The sequence below is a fragment of the Carlito syrichta genome, unplaced genomic scaffold (genome assembly GCF_000164805.1).
Source record: "Carlito syrichta isolate Samal-C Ts95f unplaced genomic scaffold, Tarsius_syrichta-2.0.1 Scaffold124581, whole genome shotgun sequence".
Lineage (NCBI taxonomy): Eukaryota > Metazoa > Chordata > Mammalia > Primates > Tarsiidae > Carlito > Carlito syrichta.
In genome coordinates this window covers 113,935-124,034 of record NW_007068677.1, presented here as the reverse complement: position 1 = coordinate 124,034, position 10,100 = coordinate 113,935, and the positions used below count along the sequence as shown (strand labels likewise).

Below are 10,100 nucleotides of genomic sequence, written 5' to 3'. Positions count from 1 at the left end.
CTCAAGCTTGTAATCCCAGCACTTTGGGAGGCAGAGGCAAGAGGATTGCCTGAACTCAGGGGTTCGAGACCAGCCTGAGCAACATGGCAAGACCTCGTCTCTACAATAAAAGCTAAAAAAAAAAAAAAAAAAAAAAAATTGCCAGGTATGGTGGCACATGCCTGTGGTCCCAGCTACCTGGAAGGATAAGGCGGAAGAATTGTCTCAGCCCAGCAGGCCAAGGCTGTGGTGGCCATGAGCAATGTGCCACTGCACTCCAGCCTGCGTGACAGAGTGAGACTTTGACTCAATAAAAATTTAAACATGTCCCTTTTATTTAAGGGACATGTCTAGTCCCTTAAATAAAAATTTAAGGGACTAGACATGTCATTCAGAGTCCTTGACTTATGGGAATCTCAGCCTTTTGAACACAGAACAGCACACTTCCAAGGACTTTTCCTACCCAGTCACATCTCAGCAGGTAAGGCCACCATGGGAGTGGGTCAGTGCAGGTGGTCTATTTAATTCTTTTCCATGACAGCCTGGCTGACCCTGCACCTTTCCTCTGAGAAAAATGGTTAGCGCATCATGCAATCGTGGCTTCACTACAACCTCTAGGGAGGTCAAAAGTTACAATTACCCTGTAACATTTTCACTAATCTTCCTGTACTTACCGCAGGACATACAGCTGACCAGTGAGACCCTTTTGCAATGTTCACATGGTAGGCCATGTTTTTCATTGTTTTTGCTATATATATAGGCAAATGAGATATATATAGGCAAATGAGTGTGCACGTGTGTGTGCACACACATGTTGCCAGCACCCTAATTTGTTTAAAACTATTATAAATATATTTTGGATTCTGCTTCTTGTCCCTGAACTTGATTTCAGTCTAATGTAATTCAAAGTACACAAACACCCCTTGGCCCTCAGTCTTAGCAATGTATCCCATATGACACTTTTGACTGACGATTTTCAATTAAGGACCAGCTGTGAGCAAAGTGAATCTAATAATAGTGCTTGATTGTACAGGTGGGCCAACTTTCTGCATTGATCATTATCGTAGATGTAAACAGTCTGTCAATTACTGTTTAGGTACTACCATATGTATAGCATTGTCTAAGTGGGAAATTATGAGTAAAGACAAGGAGAAAGTAAGACTCAAAGATGAGAAAGTTATGATTGATTCATTTTCAAGGTTTTATAAACTATGAATAAATTATGACTCCTTGGTTGGTGGGGGAACCTGTTGATTGGCCTCTGTTACTAAATAATTATTAACATATTCCAGCCCAACTATCTCTAAGTTTACATAAAGATCTAGCATTGTGACTGACAGAAAACCTCACAAAATGTGAGCTGTGGAGGTGAAGTTGCCTTTACATTAAAAAAATTCTATATTGAGTTTACAAGGTCCAGTAGGTAGAAATTATACTTTAAGCAGGGCTCGGTGGCTCAGCCTGTAATCCCGCACCTTGGGAGACTGAAGTGAGTGAATTGCCTGAGCCCGTGGGTTTGAGACCTGCCTGGGCAACTTGGCGAGACTTCATCTCTACAATAAATCAAAAATCAGCCGGGCGTGGTAGCGAGCGCCTGTAATTCCCGGCTACTCGGAAGGCTGAGGCAGAAGGATCGCCGGAGCCCGGCAGGTCGAGGTTGTGGTGGCCGGGAGCGGCCACTCCACTCCAGTCTGGGCAACAGAGTGAGACTCTAACTCAAAAAAAGAAAAGAAATTATACTTTAGGCTATAGAGTATGGAAGGAAGACTGGTGACATTTCAGCAAGAGTCTGAAAGGATCCTGTGATTATATTACTTACTGGGAGAAGCATATTCTGGAATCAAAACTCCAAAACAGTTATAAGATTATAAGACTAAATAAATTTTTTTTTTGATCTGAGAAAAGATGACTTTGTGTTGCTTAAAGGAAACAGAATTATGAGTTGGGTATAAAGGTTTATATCCTCATGAATTAATAAGTAAACTAAGGTGATCATATTGTAGAGTTCATATCCCTGCTTTATGTTTGCAGTTGCAGGAAGATTATAGAAATTATATTCAATATTTCTTTCTGGAGTAATATAATATTAGCTATAAAAAGATTGGTCATTCCCTCCTAGGCTCCATTGCTGAGATTAGCTAATTTAGGCATCACTGGATCAATTGTTAACATATCTCTGTGAGTAATCAAGAAAGTAGAAATAATGTGGGTAGTTATGTTACCATGCTTTTAAAAAATTATTTATTTTTTTAATTGAGAAAAATTGTATATACTTGTGTACAGCATGATGTTTTAAACTCTGTATATTTTAGAATGGCTAAATTAAGCTTATTAACTTGCATTACCTCACATATTTATTCATTGTGAGAGCACTTAAAACCTACTCTTTTAGCAATTTTCAAGTAGACAATGTATGTATACAATACAGTATGGTTAATTATTATTAACCATTGTCACCATGTTTTACAATAGATCTCTTAAACTCATTTCTCTTGTTAACTGAAATTGTATACCTTTTGATCAATATCACTCCAACACTCTCCCTTCCCCCACCATCCCAGACTCTGGGAACCGCCATTCTACTCTCTGTTTCTGTTTCTTGAAGTTCAATTTTTTTAGGTTCCATGTATAAGTGAGATCATGTGGTATCTGTCTCTCTATGTTTTAGAACATAAAATTGCAATGTTATCTCCAGGGCTTGTGTTTATGACCTATGCCTACTCATATGACTACATTGTATGTTAAAATATCAAAATACTTCCATAGAGATTTGATAATAATTGCTTCCTCTAGTTGCCCTAATGCCCTCCCAGAAACTCAGCTGACCTAGATCCTCTCCTGGGCCCTCCCCTCATCAGATTCTCCACTATAGTTTGTAAAAGTTATCGTATCACTTCATCCTCTATCTCCATACGCCTTTGCAATATGATTTTTGGCTCTTCCTGACAAGCTGCAGGTTGTCTTTTTTTACCCCTTGAATTTGAGCTGAACTTGGGACATGACTATAAATAAAATGTAGTATAAATGATGTTATGTCAATGATAATCTTAGGCCTAAACAAGCTTTGTGCACATCTACCATTTCTCTCAGAAACAATCTCTAGAGACATAAGAACAAGCCTAAGATACCCTGGTGGAATATGAGAAACCAAGTGGAGTAGAGATGAACCATCCCAAAGAGGCCACCTCAGACTAGACTGAATTGGCAGCTGACCAAAATCATAGGAGTCAGCCCAGCTAAGATCAGGAGAACCAGTTGAGTCTAGTCCAAAATCCTACCCTTAGATTTACAAGCAAAATAGATGGTTATTATTTTAAGTCTCTAGGTTTTCAGATCATCTCTTATGTAGAAACATTTATTACACACTTATATCACAATAATATACAGTATTACATACACAGAAATAGGTAAATAATATACCAACAAACCAGCACATAAGGGCTTAACAACAGGTATAGCAGGGGTCCTCCAGAAACCTGCTCTCATGCTAAGGCCTATCTCTATTTTATTTGGTTGATTCTCATGATGCAACAATCATTTTTTTTTTCGGATAAGAGTGTGAGTCTTTGCATTTTTAAAATTCCATATAAAGTCTACAAAGTCTAGTAAACAAAAACTATACTTTAGGCTATATAATTTGAAAAGAAGATTTATCACATTTCACCAGAAGTCTGGAAGGATTCTGGTACTGAAAAGATCCTAGGTGTGTAAGTATATTACTTATGTGTCAAGCTTTTATCATTAATTTGTCATTTATAATTAGAAATACTGATTATATTTTATATAAATTTCTTAAAAGTTTATTAAAATTTATTTTTCACAATCACTGTTTGTCTTACTAAGATTAAATAGAAAGAAAAGCTTTCTGCTCAGGTTAAATTTCTTTCTGGGTAAAAGTGAGTACAAAAGAAGACAATCTAATTTTTAAAAGTGGATAAAAACCAAACGAGCCTTACAGACACCTGCACATGGGTGCTTATAGTAGTTTTATTCATAATCACCAAAATATGCAACAAATAAGGTGAATGAAAAAATAAACTGTGATACATCCAGACAGTGGCATATTATTCAGCACTAAAAAGAAATGAAACCGGGCTCGGTGGCTCAGCCTGTAATCCCGTGCTTTGGGAGGCTGAGGTGAGTGGATTGCCTGAGCCCGCAGGTTCGAGACCCGCCTGGGCAACTTGGCGAGACCTCATCTCTACAATAAATCAAAAAATTAGTCAGGCGTGGTCACACGTGCCTGTAGTTCCAGCTACTTGAAAGGCTGAGCGGAAGGATCGTTGGAGCCCAGCAGGGAGAGGCTGCGGTGGCCGGGAGCGGCCACTGCACTCCAGTCTGGCCAACAGAGTGAGACTCCAACTCAAAAAAAAAAAAAAAGAAAAGAAAAGAAATGAGATATCAAATCACAAAAGGCATGCAGGAAACTTAAATGCGTACTACTACATGAAAGAAACCAGTCTAAAATGGCAATACTATAGGTTTCCTGCTATATGACATTCTGGAAAAGGTAAAAGTATAGAGATCGTAGAAAGATCAATGGTTTCTGTGAGTTGTGGGGGAGATAGAATGAATAAGTAAGGGGAAAAATTTTCATTCCTTCTTATCAGAAACAAGAGAGATTCCTGGAACAAGAACCTTCTTATAAGCCTATTCCTAACCCTGATATTTCCCAGGAGGAAGGAAAGTGAGTAAATAGCTAAACTCTTAATTTTGGTAATTACCACAGAAGACCAAGGTACACACCAAGAGTTTATTGGCTAGATTTGCTTCCTTAAAACTACTCTAGGGCAGAAAAGAACTACTATGATGTACAAAATTTGCCCAATAAGACCTGTGTTGGAGTGGCTAAAAATTCAAGGCCTGCCGGGCTCGGTGGCTCAGCCTGTAATCCTGCGCCTTTGGGAGGTTGAGGTGAGTGGATCACCTGAGGCCGCGGGTTCGAGACTCGCCTGGGCAGCGAGGCCTCATTTCTACAATAAATCAAAAAATCAGCCGGGCGTGGTAGCGCATGCCTGTAATTCCGGCTACTCGGAAGGCTGAGGCGGAAGGATCGCTGGAGCCCAGCAGGTCGAGGCTGCAGTGGCCGGGAGCGGCCATTGCACTCCAGTCTGGCAGACAGAGTGAGACCCCAACTCAAAAAAAAAAAAATTTCAAGGCCTGAAATCATTCTTTCTGTTTCCCTTTTGCTAAAGTCCTCTTACTTGGTGCATTAAGTACACACGATAAAGGAAAAATAATTGTGCCTTAAAAAGAGAGGAACCCATGCCAAGATAGAATGGGACACATATAGAAAGGAATAGGCGATGGAATTATAGATGCTTTGTTTGGGTGGAATTTGGAAATCCCTAGGCAAACCTGGAATTCCCCTAATTTTCTACTGGGAAGTGGTTGAAACTCCTCCATGCCTTTTATCTTATCTGTAAGACAAAAGGTGATTCTAGAATTCCAACCCAGGTTTATCTCCTCTGTTTAAAGGGCAGAGCATACCTTTTCTAAGAATTTCTTTGTCTTCTTTACATCAGTTGCCACCTTCTTTCAAGTCTGGTACATTGCTCTATTTGTTGTCGGGTTTAAACCTCGGTTACTTGCCTGGAGCAGGAGAGTTCTGGGGTCTCTGTTTGAGGAATATTTGTTAACATGAGAAGTAAGATTTTAATTGAGTATCCCAAAGAAAACAAATCTTTTGTTGGAAACACAGCCTATTTCTTTTTCTTTTTCCTTTTTAGTTTTTCAATTCAATTTTCTAATTCAGAGAAAATGTCTTCTCTGCTCTTTTCCAGTGTAAGATACAAATGAATCTAAATTTAGTTGAATTTTCACATCATCACAGTACTGATTTTCATGGTTTGAGCAAATCAGACCATTGGGGCGCTGTTGACCATTACTCCTAGACCCCAAATTTTAATACGCTGTTTTCTTATACCTTTCTTCTTTGATTCAAATTTTCCAGCATCTTTGTCAGTACATTTATTTTCTTTTTCTTTTTTTTTTTTTTGAGTTGGAATCTCGCTCTGTCGCCCAGACTGGAGTGCAGTGGCCGCTCCCGGCCACCGCAGCCTCGACCTGCTGGGCTCCGGCAATCCCTCCGCCTCAGCCTTCCAAGTAGCTGGAACTACAGGCACCCGCTACCACGTCCGGCTAATTTTTTTTTTATTATTATTTATTGTAGAGATGAGGTCTCACTGCCCAGGCGGGTCTCAAACCCGCGGGCTCAGGCAATCCACTCACCTCAGCCTCCCAAAGGCGCAGGATTACAGACTGAGCCACCGAGCCCGGCAGTATATTTATTTTCTAATCATCCTTTTAATACTCAAGTTCCAGAGGCAAATGTTTGAAAAATGTTCCCTTCCTGACGCTTTTCCTTTCTCTCCTCAAGCCTAAGGTCTCATGCAGTTGTGATGTTATGGTGTGCACTGTATGTGTACACGTGCACACGTGCTGCATGTACATGCTTGCGTGTGCATGCTTGCCCGTGTGCACTTACCTGTGTTTGTGTGTGTGTATGGGGGGGTGGTGTTTAAGAATTGGAGAGAGTGAATGGGTTACTGTTTGTCTTCCTGAGGAATATCAAATAAAATTTATGCAAAATGTATTTTTCTTTCTCAATTCAGTATTAATTTATTCGGAGTTATAAAATAATTTTATTTTTTACTCAAAATATATGATTTTACATCATTAACTCTTTTCATACACTTGAAAGATAGATACAATTGTACGGGAAAGGAAGGGAACAGAAGCTATTAGATTTTTAAACTCAAGTTTCAAGAAAAATTCAGTTAGAAGAGGTAAAAAGAAAACAAAAAACAAGTGTGTTCCCTGTAAAAAAGTCAACATTGTCAACAATATTAATTTTTATATGGCTCCCTGTTTGATAACATATATAAAAGTCATTATTTATTAGAAATAATCATTTACTTAATATCATGTTTTGTTCCTAAATACCATAGTTTGTTGTCATCAGAAAAAGTTCTCCAACAATGCCATTTCATAAATTGACCTGTAGTTTTACTTTTTTAATTGCAACTTATTTAAATTTAATGAATAGATACCACTTACCCATAGTAAACTCTCTTTTCTTACCACCAAATATGAGTGATCAATATCTTACAGTGAAAAAATGTGTAGCATTTAACAGTATATTACCACAGTATTACTGGACTGGCCAAGATCTAGGATGAATCTTTGTATACAGACAAATTCTGATAAAAAAGACAACCAGAAACAGAGTGAGAAAAAGAAATGCTAAGAATAAAGCTTATATACATAAAACATTTTTTATTTTAAAATTCACCAAACCTAGTTCTGTTTAAAAGAAAGTGATGAAAAAAAAGTGCTGCCTATGTGGACTGAAATTAGTACGTCTGTTTTAGGAAAGTCACCAATTCAGTAGCTGATTGTATTGTGGAAGCAAAAAAATGTGGAGGTTTAGTGACTATTCATTAGGTACCAGGAAAACACTACTTCTTTATTAGAAAAACAAACAAACAAACAAATCACTAGATTAAATGAACGGGTAGGCCATAAATTAGTACTTAACTTTCATCTCCCGTCAGAAATGGCGATATGTTGTGTTCTTCCAGGTAATTCTACCATTTTGAGAAAAAGGCATTTCAACCTTACCAAAAATTACAAGTAAATAAAATCATAAAATAAAACAATAACAATCAATCAAAAGACAACAACAAAACCCTGTGACAATTAGTTTTGTTAGTACCAAAGGTACAGCTAGAAACTCTAAAAAATTGCTTGTGTACAGTATCAGTGCAATGCACTGTAAGTTTCTTCTTGGCAGCCACCTACAAAGAAATGCAGTATATGCATACTGTAGACTGTTCACTAAAGCCATAAATAAGAACGGCCAATGCCATTATTCATATCTGTTGACTGAATATTACCCTTGGGAAAGATCTAGACTCTGGACTTTTTTCTTAGTTAGCAGTCTTCCATGAACAAATTCTGGTCAACAGTGAACTAGAATGACACCTAAGTTGCTTCCTTGGTTTTTGGTGGGGCAAAAATAACTTAAATCACCTCTCTCTAGACCAACCCAGGGCATGTTTTATATTATCTAAACCTATTTAATTAATGTGGCACAGATTTAAAACAAATAGGTTTTTATTTAGAAAATATTTTATTTTCTACATTCTAGAATCACATCCCAATGCTAATATTTTTATATGTAAATCCATTTTGTTTCAAAGCACCACACCTTGCAAAAACACATCTTGTCTCTAAAATTCACAAAGCATTCCATCTGAAGTTGTATTCTATATTTTTCTATAGATATTTTGGATATGTTAGACAGTAATTGCATGGGAAGTATTAGGCTTAGACATGTATCATATTTTATTTTGCTTTTTTTCTGATGTTTTTCCATCATGAGATCTGCACCAACTGTCTCTCTCTTTTCTCTATAGGCAAAATCCTATATATCTGTCTGGAATATAGACTGTCCTTGGGTTGTAGTCTGCTTATCTAGAATCGCCTTATGAAAATTAAGCTCTTCTGCACCAAAGAGTGAACTCATGATGCAATTTGTTTGCTGTAGAAAAGTATTCTTATTCTCTGACAGGATTAGGTCGTAGGACACAAAGAGTCTTCTAGCTAAAGAGCATACATACTGGGCAGCATCCAGGGCCTCAGGCCACTGGGGCCCAGGCGCTGGTGGCTGAGGAGCCACCTCGGGGCCCATCACTGCCAAGTGCGAGGGAAGCGCCCCATGGCCTGGAGGCTGGCTTTGCCTCAGCTGACCACGCTGGTCAGGATACAGAAACTAAGAAGGCCATAGATCGACTAACCAGTGGAGCGCAGAGCATCCCTAATGACAGTCCCACCAGTGGTGAGGGCACCCATACTGTGGATGATGAGGATTCTGATGGAGAGGTGCATACCTGGCAGCTGTCAGAAGGGACAGATTGTCCAAGGAACAGACTGGTGATCTTTCTCATGAGGACTGGGACTTGGAGTTGAAAGCAGATCAAGGGAATCCATATGATGCTAACAACATCCAGGAGAGCATTTCTCAAGAGGTCAGACCCTGGGTGTGCTGTGCCCCACAAGGAGACATGATCTATGAACCCCGTTGGCACCATCCACCTCCACTGATACCCCATTATTCCAAGATGGTCTTTGAAATGGGACAGTTTGATGATGCCGAAGCTTGAGTGTGGTGCTTTCAGACTCTGTGTGGGTGGGCCCTCCAGGTCAAGGTCTCTTTTCCTGTCTTTGAGGTGAGATTTAATATCTAAGAAAATGTTCCCAGGGATCCCTGAGTCTGGGGTACACAGACTGATGTTAAATATGATCCCGCTGTACTCCCTTTTCTGTTGCTGTTTTTAATGGGCTCCTCCTTGGAACGTGTGAGTGTTTGAGTCTGTGTCAAGATGAGTTGCGTTCTTTATAAATAAAGGTAGAAAAATAAATCAGAAAAAAAATGAACATACATACTGACACAATGCTGTTTTTTCTCTACAATCTTTCTTTCACAGATACAGACAGCTCCTATTATAGATCAACTTTGTAACTTGGCTGATGAGTCACATCCAATGAACTCTCTCAGTCTTGTACAGAAGTGCCAAGAATTTAACCACCCACAGAATTTTATTAATCTGTCTGCTCCTATAGGAATATATAAAAATCAGAAACGACAAAGAAACTCTTTCTTATTCACTAAAAATCTTGATTGAACCTTAATAATGGCCAAATGACTATTTTCAAGGCTGTTCTTCAGGGGGAAAAAGCACTAATCTTAGAATCTATTTTTAGCTCTATCCCATCTAAAACCTCTGACTCAAAAAGTCTGAACCTAAACTCATGTCCTTCTTCCTCTTTGGTCTTTCTTCATGTAATTGCTACTTGTCAACCCAAGTTAGAAACCTAGGTTAATCTTTAACTCCTTGTTCTTCCTTGCTCTTCAAATTTAACACATTTGTGTATCAATATTTCCTGTTAATTTCACTTTTTGATTAATTATCTAGTCCACTTGCATCATTCCAAATGAGCGGCCATCAACCTAATTGGACTCTTATTATCTCTCTACTAGACAACTGCACTCATGTCTAAATTGATTTTTCATCTTCAGACTTAGCATCCTCCAGTTCATCTTCAATGCAGTCAGC

General features: G+C 38.7%; 1 pseudogene; it reads left to right on the top strand.

Annotated features, from left to right (window-relative positions):
- The first annotated feature begins 363 nt into the window (after nucleotides 1-363).
- Nucleotides 364-9,146, top strand: LOC103249941 (annotated as a pseudogene).
- Nucleotides 9,147-10,100: the final 954 nt, after the last annotated feature.